We start from the raw sequence: 9,212 nt of genomic DNA on the forward strand, positions 1-9,212 counted from the left end.
AAAGTTATTATGGCTTGATTAGAATGATCGTTCTGCCAAGAATTTGGCAGTACATACAACCAGCCTCACAAACCGCAAACCAGTGGTAACCACTAACCAGCCCAGGACCTGCACATCCAGCATGTTCCACCTCCAAGATCGTCTGAGACCAGCTACTCGGACAGCTGCTGGAACAATCGGTTTGCATAACCAAAGAATTTCTGCACAAACTGTCAGAAACCATCTCAGGGAAGCTCATCTGCATGCTCGTCGTCCTCATCGGGGTCTCGACCTGACTCCAGTTCGTCGTCGTAACGACTTGAGTGGGCAAATGCTCACATTCGCTGGCGTTGGCACGTTGGAGAGGTGTTCTCTTCATGGATGAATCCCGGTTCACACTGTACAGGGCAGATGGCAGACAGCGTGTGTTGGCGTCGTGTGGTGTGAGCGGTTTTCTGATGTCAATGTTGTGGATCGAGTGGCCCATGGTGGCGGTGGGGTTATGGTATGGACAGGCGTCTGTTATGGTATGAAGAACACAGGTGCATTTTATTGATGGCATTTTGAATGCACAGAGATACTGTGACAAGATCCTGAGGCCCATGTTGTGCCATACATCCAAGAACATCACCTCATGTTGCAGCAGGATAATGCACAGCCCCATGTTGCAAGGATCTGTACACAATTCTTGGAAGCTGAAAATGTCCCTGTTCTTGCATGGCCGGGCATACTCACCGGACACGTCACCCATTGAGCATGTTTGGGATGCTCTGGACCGTCGTATACGATAGCGTGTACCAGTTCCTGCCAATATCCAGCAACTTCGCACAGCCATTGAAGAGGAGTGGACCAACATTCCACAGGCCACAATTGACAACCTGATCAACTCTATGCGAAGGAGATGTGTTGCACTGCATAAGGCAAATGGTGGTCACACCAGATACTGACTGGTATCCCCCCCCAATAAAACAAAACTGCACCTTTCAGAGTGGCCTTTTATTGTGGGCAGTCTAAGGCACACCTGTGCACTAATCATGGTGTCTAATCAGCATCTTGGTATAGCACACCTGTGAGGTGGGATGGATTATCGCAGCAAAGGAGAAGTGCTCACTATCACAGATTTAGACTGGTTTGTGAACAATATTGAGGGAAATGGTGATATTGTGTATGTGGAAAAAGTTTTAGATCTTTGAGTTCATCTCATACAAATGGGAGCAAAACCAAAAGTGTTGCGTTTATATTTTTGTTGAGTGTAAAATAGATCCAGAAACCCCATGCCAGTTGTAACAGTGCCAAAAATCAATGGCTTCCTTCTTCCCATTAAAATGGCTGAAAGCGTTTTGAAATATTGATTGAACGATCATTGATAGGTCAGGTTAGGTATATGATCGGCATTTGGCCCACGTGTTTGCTGTTATTTACAGTGACACACTCACATTTCAAAATCAAAATTCAATCCCAACTTTTAGTGGACAACAACACACTCACAGGCTCAACGGCACTGCCAAGCAACTCACGGAAGAAAGTGTTACACCAGTCGGTCAGACAAGAAAGTGCAAAAGTGTTATAAAGTTTGTGAACAAACTTTTAGGTGCATACAAGATTGATACGTTCATGCATCCAGTATGACATATGAAACTGACACGGTTCTACGGTGAAACTGTCACACTAGCAGACAACCACAGGAATCTTCACTGGCAGTGCCAATGGCTATGGACAAAGCACTGGTGAATTCATGCCTTGAGGAGGTTTTGGATGTTTTTAGTCCTTGTATTTTGCTGCATGCGATATTTTACTAATCTCTTTTATCACATTGCAAGATCGAGCATTGGTGGAGTACACTAATAATTGTAGTTACAGCAAGATGATATACTATACAAGGAATTATAACAGTACAATGCCTTGTCCACACGGAAACGGAACTTTCCCTATAGTCTTTTCTTTGTCGTTTCAGGAAAGTGTTCCGTAAACACGGCAACCATTTCACATAATATCAGTGCACACACAAACCCACGGAAAATGGACTGAAAACGCTGTAATACATATACCAGGCCGTATGTGGTGCTGTAAAGTGGGCGAAGTTCTTCGGGGCAACGAGAGATGCTCTGGCTATATGGACATTCTCCCCCCATTCATTGACACATTGTCCCACAACTGCTGTTCCACCAGGTCTCACCCAAAGTTTTTCTCCTTGTTGCCCTTCTGGTTGCTAAACTCAGCAGTTTCTGAACACAAGTCTGTAGCCCACCATCATTGTTGTTGTTACGTGATGTCTTGCGGTCGAGGTTGAGTATGAGGTTAGCGAAGTGAGGCTATGACGTTATCATTTCACAAAAGTTGTGCATTGGTTGTACACACGAAAACGCAAAGGTGGCGTTTTGAGATTTATCCACTCTGGGACCCGTTTTCGGGCTCTGAAAACAGCGGTTCGAAACGAAACACCGATACAACACGAAACCTTTGCGGATACACCTAAACCCGTCTCCATGTGGACGGACCCTAAGTGGTACAACATGCATATTATCCAGCCTTGATAGTCTTCCCTGATATGGAGTGGACATTTACTTGTATCACAAGATCTTGTTCAGTTGATGAGGGTCCAGAGTTCTTCAGAGGCGGGCAGCAACCACAGCTCAGTTGGCAGAAAGGGGGTTAGGGGATTAACACCCGGGTACTGGAACTCAAAATGGTCTCAGTACTCAGATCAGCACTTTACCTGGAAGCTCCTGCCTGTGTGACAACCAGCCACTTTGGATGATCTTGTCTGAATGCAAATTAATGTCAGGTTTCATGTGAACTTTGCCCAGTTCAGACCTCACTTTCACAGGATGGTGATGGCGTCACTGGTCCTCCGTGATCCCTTGCCCAGTCGAGCAGATGGAATTAAGTGCAGGAGGCATGTGCTTCTCATTCCTTTATAATTGATGTGATAGAACGCAGTACTGCAAGAGAAACTCCAGAGAAAACGATCACTTGGCCTATTTAAAGATTCTCAGCTGAGGACGGGGAGATTATTACGTTCTAGGACAGGAGAGGCTTTTTTTTGTGCCTCAGTTACACCATCCAACCAGCAATCTGTCATGTCTCAGAGGTCTATAACATTTGAGGCTTGTTCAAGCTTTTAAAAATTGAGTGTGTGCATTTATCCCCCCACCCCACCTACACACACACACACACCTCTGCCAAATTCAGTCGAGGCATGAAGAAAATACATTTTTTCATGTTGCATTACCAATGGGATACTAACGGCATTTCACTTAACTTTTTTCTCCATTCTGATTAGATTAGATTAGATTAGATTAGAACTGGCTCTTCATCAGGGTATAGTGAGCCTCCACTAACTACCATATTTTAGTAGCTGGCCCCCCTCATTGAGGATAAATGTTGTCTGGTTTTTTTCTCCACCAGATAATGTTTTGCTTTGTACATTTTTCACACTCACTTTAATTTCAAATGTAACGTTCTGCCATTATTGCTTTCTCGTCATGCATTACACATCATGATGCAACCCTCTAAGATCACCCTCCATGGTTATGCAGTTTCATTTTTGTTTTTTTGCCCTGTCCACCGGCCAAGCGGCAAAGCAGGGAATTGTAACTGGTCCTGTACGTGTTTGTCTGTTTTAATCAAGATAAATAAAAAATAGCTGGATGGATTTTCACCAAACATGGTGGGAACATTGCTTGGACAGATATCTTGAGGTGATTAACCTTTGGAGAGGATTGGATAAAGGTCAACCTTAAGGTCAACAAAAGATGTGAAAACACATTTTCCACTATATCTCCACAACCAATAGAGAGATGATCTCAAATTTATATTGATCATCAAAATATTTGTGATTAATTAGTATAAGTGGTGTCCAGCTGAAGTCCCAAGGATGCCATAAAAAGAAGTCAAGTTTGTTCTAATGTACATCCCGGTGTGTAGCGTGCGAGTGTGCAGGGGTTTGCATCAGCCTGTCTTTGGCTACACAAGTGTACCTAATGAAGTGGCCAGTGGGTTCATGTTCTGCAGCCTGCGATGTGGAAAAGGCTCCATTTGTGGGAGCCTATCGATGTGCTGTGCCATTTGTATATAATCTTTAAACTCCTGAATGTTCATGTTTTTTTAGGTCATATTCACCCTCTCTTGGATATTAAGAAAATATTTTGTTCCATATGTAATATAAATCCAAGCTGTCACTGCAAGATTTCTATAAAAGGTGACCAACAGCACCAAAATAAACAGTATAATTAAGCATGAACTCCCACATTAGGAAAGGGGGTGTTGCGTTATGACAGCAGTGGGTTAAAACAGATTAACTAGTATCCCAGAAATACATTGCAAATTATTTGTTATTTTACAGCATCTCTGTGTTGTTTCCACAGAGACAATCAAATGATTCAGACTGAAAAAGTCACAAGTAGAGAATGAATAAAAAGTTAATTGATTTTAAGTTTAATCAGTTTAACACTTTCTGCATTTTAGACATTTAAGCTCTAAAATGTTCATTTTATTGTACTTCATACGTACTCCAGCATTTTAGAAATGAATACTTTCTGTTTGTACACTATGAAAAGTATTTATCCTTTTTTCGAATTACATATTTATTCTTATTTATTTTATATATTATATATAGTATTTATATATTTTATTTGTTTCATAACACATTTTTAAAAATATATATAATTTTTAAAGGATGCTGTTTAATGTGAAAGTAAAAAGAATTTTGTGACTGAGATGAGATAAAAATATAAAATTTGTAATCATGGATGACGTAGAGTTAAAGTGTGACTTTAATGACGTGTAGGAGATTTGATCTGTGTAGTTTTTGGGCATGTTGTGGCGTCTCTGGATTGTCCAGTTTGTGATGACTCAGTATTGTGAAAAAATGTTTTCATCATGAAGACAAACAAACGTCCAGGAACTCCATGATAAGAGGATGGACGCTAGAAAATTCCCAACTCACGGAATATCTCACAGCATTCCATTAATTCAACCATGAGGGAATGTTGAAAGCAGAACTTAGTTAAACAACTTCTGTCCAAAAAAAAATCAATTCTTTTTCCCCTCCGCCAGATACAGATCAATATGCGGATTTGGTTCGCAATAGTCCTACGAATATACAATCACGGGATCTTGACAATCACCTTTATTCCCAATTATGACCTTCATCCTGCAATTTGTTCCTACTCACTCAGCTTTGACAGAGAATACTGAACTTTGATCTTGATTGCTGAATATTCAACCTGAACACTGATCTTTGGTCGTAGTCACAGAATCTTGATCCTAGTTCCTTACTTTTGATTCTGACTGCAGATTTTTTAAAAATCCTGATCACTCATCTCTGGACAGTCTTCCTGATCATTGATCCTGAATGTTGACCTTCTAAAGTTCGATTTTGATTGCTGACTTTTCAATCGAGACTTTCATTCTAGTCACCAATTTTTTTCCTGATTGCTGACCTTTGATCCTGACTACTAATTTGTGATCCTGATAACTCATCAGGATCACACTTTCACTTTTCCTGGCCTCTGATCCTGAATACTGAACTTAGAACCTGAGTAACATGAGTGTGAAACTTTGGTCTTGATTGATGACATTTGATCCTGATTACAGAATTTTCATTGTGTTTGCTGAATTTTTATCTTGATTACTGACTTTTGATTTTGAACTTAGATCCTGTTTTTAACTTTGAACTTGATTGGTGAATTTTGAACCTGAATGGCAATCTTTGATCCTAATCGCTGAATTTTGATCACAATCACTGAATTTGATCCCAGTTACTGATCTTCGATGCTGATCTCTGACTTCTGATCCAGATCACTTTTCCTGGCCTTTGATCCTGAATACTCAGTTTACATCCTGATAGCGTATTCCCTATCAAAATCATCCACGTCTCTTGATTCAGATGTACACTAAAATTAATGGGTTGTCCCTTGGCCAATGCCGCACACCTCCTCCACGTCTCAGTAAAAATGGTTCATCCATTTTTGGGTAAGCCTGCAAACAAACCACCAAACATGTAAGTAACCCATGGTGATCACATGACCTTCTCTATGGCAGTAACTAGTTGTTTTGGATGCAAATATTGTAGTCAGTAGCAGCAAAATAAAGTAGTGCAGGAGCAGAAATACATTTTGTGCCAGAAACATCCACATGTTGGAAATGTTGCTTTGTAAGTGAAGTGGAACGAGTGAACGCTCAGTGCAGAGGAGAAGAAAATGTATGCAGTCGATTCTGCTGTGCAGTGGAAGTGCTTAATGTGAAAATGCTCCTATGTGATGCTGCAGGGAGGTTTGTGAGCTGCTGCACAGTCTGACTCCATCAGCAGTGGAAGGCTCCCACGAGCCAACTGCTGATGGGAGTGAAGTGGATCTGGTTCAATGTGGCCTCAGTATTGGTCTCTGAGACTTCAGGAGGAGTCTGGATGCTGAGAAACGGACTTTTCTCATACAGTGTGGCTGTTTTTTCCTTTATAATATTATTAATATTAGTATCTTACGTCGCTGGAAGTGTATTTTTCTGTCACCGTAAGCTGTTTTATGTTTTCTTTCTGGTGTTTCTGCACCACACTTGTCAGAAATCACACCAGGTTTTGGGTTTTGCCTTAAGAAATATGTCATCTCATGCTGAGATGATCAGCCATTTCATCCATTCATCATGATTCAGAAAGAACAAATTAAATTGACGTGACTCTGGCATATATATATATATATATATATATATATATATATATGCGCTTTTGAGAGCAAGGTGATGGGGGTCTCAGCCACGCTGCTTGATAGCATTGGAAACATTGCCACTGGAAGGCCTTCTGCTGATTCTGCTGTACAAAACTGTGTAATGACACCATTTCCAACATCCAAAGTGTTTTTTCTGGATTCTTTATTGTCAAAAATAACCCATATAAGCTGATATTATATAACGCCTGAATAGATCCTTGTCATTTGATTGGTGGTTTGTATGTCACATGATATTGATCATTCGTCCCATTTGCCATTGTGCTCCATTAAGCGTGTAATTTTGGTTCCATGTAGCGTGCAAATTTAGTTCCATATGATTTCTACCATTGCTCGAAGCGCACTACACATGAGCGACGATGGCACGTTAGCAACTTATTGATGGTCGCTGCTCATTCTTCTAACACAAAAGAAAAAAAACAAATCCAGTATGACGGAAGCCGTTTGGAGGCATTTGCAATATTCGCTGGGACGTATCTAGCAAAAGAACTGCTGTTGGATGAAAAGCTCGACACATTTCTGTCGCAAATTTTTGCTGGACTGAGAAAAGCAGAAGTACCCAAAGAAGTCAATGCACAGCATCAGCTGGGGACTACACCATCAGGATTGGTTTTGAACTATCTGAGTGTTTTTGCAAGTTGACTGAGAACAATTCTGGATTGGATTGGACTCCTACTTAAAATTTGTGTTGGAGTGTTTGGAACTTGTTGACGTCAAAAGACCAGTGATGCACACCAAAATGTAAGTCCCTTTTTTGTTTTGTTTTTAAATGAATGAAATATGTACAGTTGTGCTCAAACGTTTATATACCCTGGCAGAATTTTTGCTTTTTTGGCCATTTTTAAGAGCATATGAATGACAACAACTTTTTTTTTCACTCATGGTTAGTGGTTGGGTGAAGCCATTTATTGTCAAACAACTGTGTTTCCTCTTTTTAAATCAAAATGAGAAGAGAACTACCCAAATGAACCTGATCAAAAGTTTACATACCCTGTTCTTAATACTGTGTATTGCCCCTTTAACATCACTGACAACTTGGAGTCTTTTGTGGTAGTTTGTGGACGAGGCTCTCTAATGGTAAAGCTGCCACCGAATATGTTTCGGACTTTATTTACATCAATTACAAGGAAATACAAACAGTATGTCACTCTATGGTAAATCTGCATGGAGTAGACAGTTCTCAAAAACTGAGTGACTGTGCACCACGTAGAAGAGTGAGGAAAGCCACCAAGACACCCAGACAACCCAGAAGAAGTAATAAGGCTTGCGTGGCTGTGATTGGAGAAAATTTTGACAATAAATGGCTTCACCCAACCACTAACAATGAGTGAAAAAAAAGTTTGCGTGTTGCCATTCATATTCTCTTAAAAACTGTCAAAAAAGCAAAAATTCTGCCAGGATATGTAAACTTTTTGAGCACAACTATATAAAACAAAGGAGTGTTTTTCATTCGATCAACGTACAAATATTTCATGAGGTGAAAGCTGGAATGTTCCAATCAAAAGGCACAGCCTCGACGAGAACTATGACTGTTTTTGCAAGTTGACTGAGAATAATTCTGGATTGGATGGGACTGCTCTTTTAAAATTGTGTTGGAGTGTTTGTTCCTTTAATGTTCCATTATTTTCCATTAATGGAACATTCCATCTTTCACCTCATGTTATGGATAAGACGCGGATTGAGGAGCGGTCTAGTATTGACTGAACCCAGCATGAAATAATCAGAAGCAGTTCCAAAAAGAAAACACATTTATTTTTTCTCCCTTTGGCTCTACATGAAATACTAAAATAATTACAGTTCTGGTGAGGTGAAAAAGACGGCGCGCTCTATCAGCATCTCAACAGTCGGAGTCCGAACGTTCAGGACTCAGGAGTTCCGCCAACACCCCCCCCAGGTGACTTTCCCAGACTGTACTCTGCGAAGGAGGAACAGAGATGAGATTATTCAACACTTATTACTACGAAATACTGTTTAGAGGCAAACTTATCAGCTACACGTTTAGGTCTGGTTTCAAACTTAGTTCAAAGAGGCTGCTGCTCACAGCTAGTGGAGGATCATTAATCCGCACGCCACTGCCGTGAGGAGCACGCCAAACAATTTCCACCAATAATTACTTATAGCTGCGTATAAACGCCAATTTACATTCACGGATAAACTTTTCAGAATATTCACCTCTGTCGTGTGCTGACAACGTTTGTCTCTCACCCTCGTCCTCCTTCACAGGCGCGATGTCAGACTCTGAAACGGCCCTCAGCGTCCCCACACGGTCGTCATAAGGTCGTATTCTCCGGCAATCTTATCCAACTCACTGCTGGTTTAAATGTAGTTCTTCATCACTACATTGGTACCAGCTGGAAGTCCTCAGATCTGCACGTGAACATCACAGGTGTCGTGGATTGTCCTGATAGAGAGCCGCACGAGAATGCAACAGGTGCAGCCAATCATCGTAACAGAGGAGAGAGACTCTTCTGCAGCACATTTTCCTCAGAGAACAGCCCCAAATCACCTGGG

The sequence above is a fragment of the Thalassophryne amazonica genome, chromosome 10 (assembly GCF_902500255.1).
Source record: "Thalassophryne amazonica chromosome 10, fThaAma1.1, whole genome shotgun sequence".
In the NCBI taxonomy this organism is placed as follows: Eukaryota; Metazoa; Chordata; class Actinopteri; order Batrachoidiformes; family Batrachoididae; genus Thalassophryne; species Thalassophryne amazonica.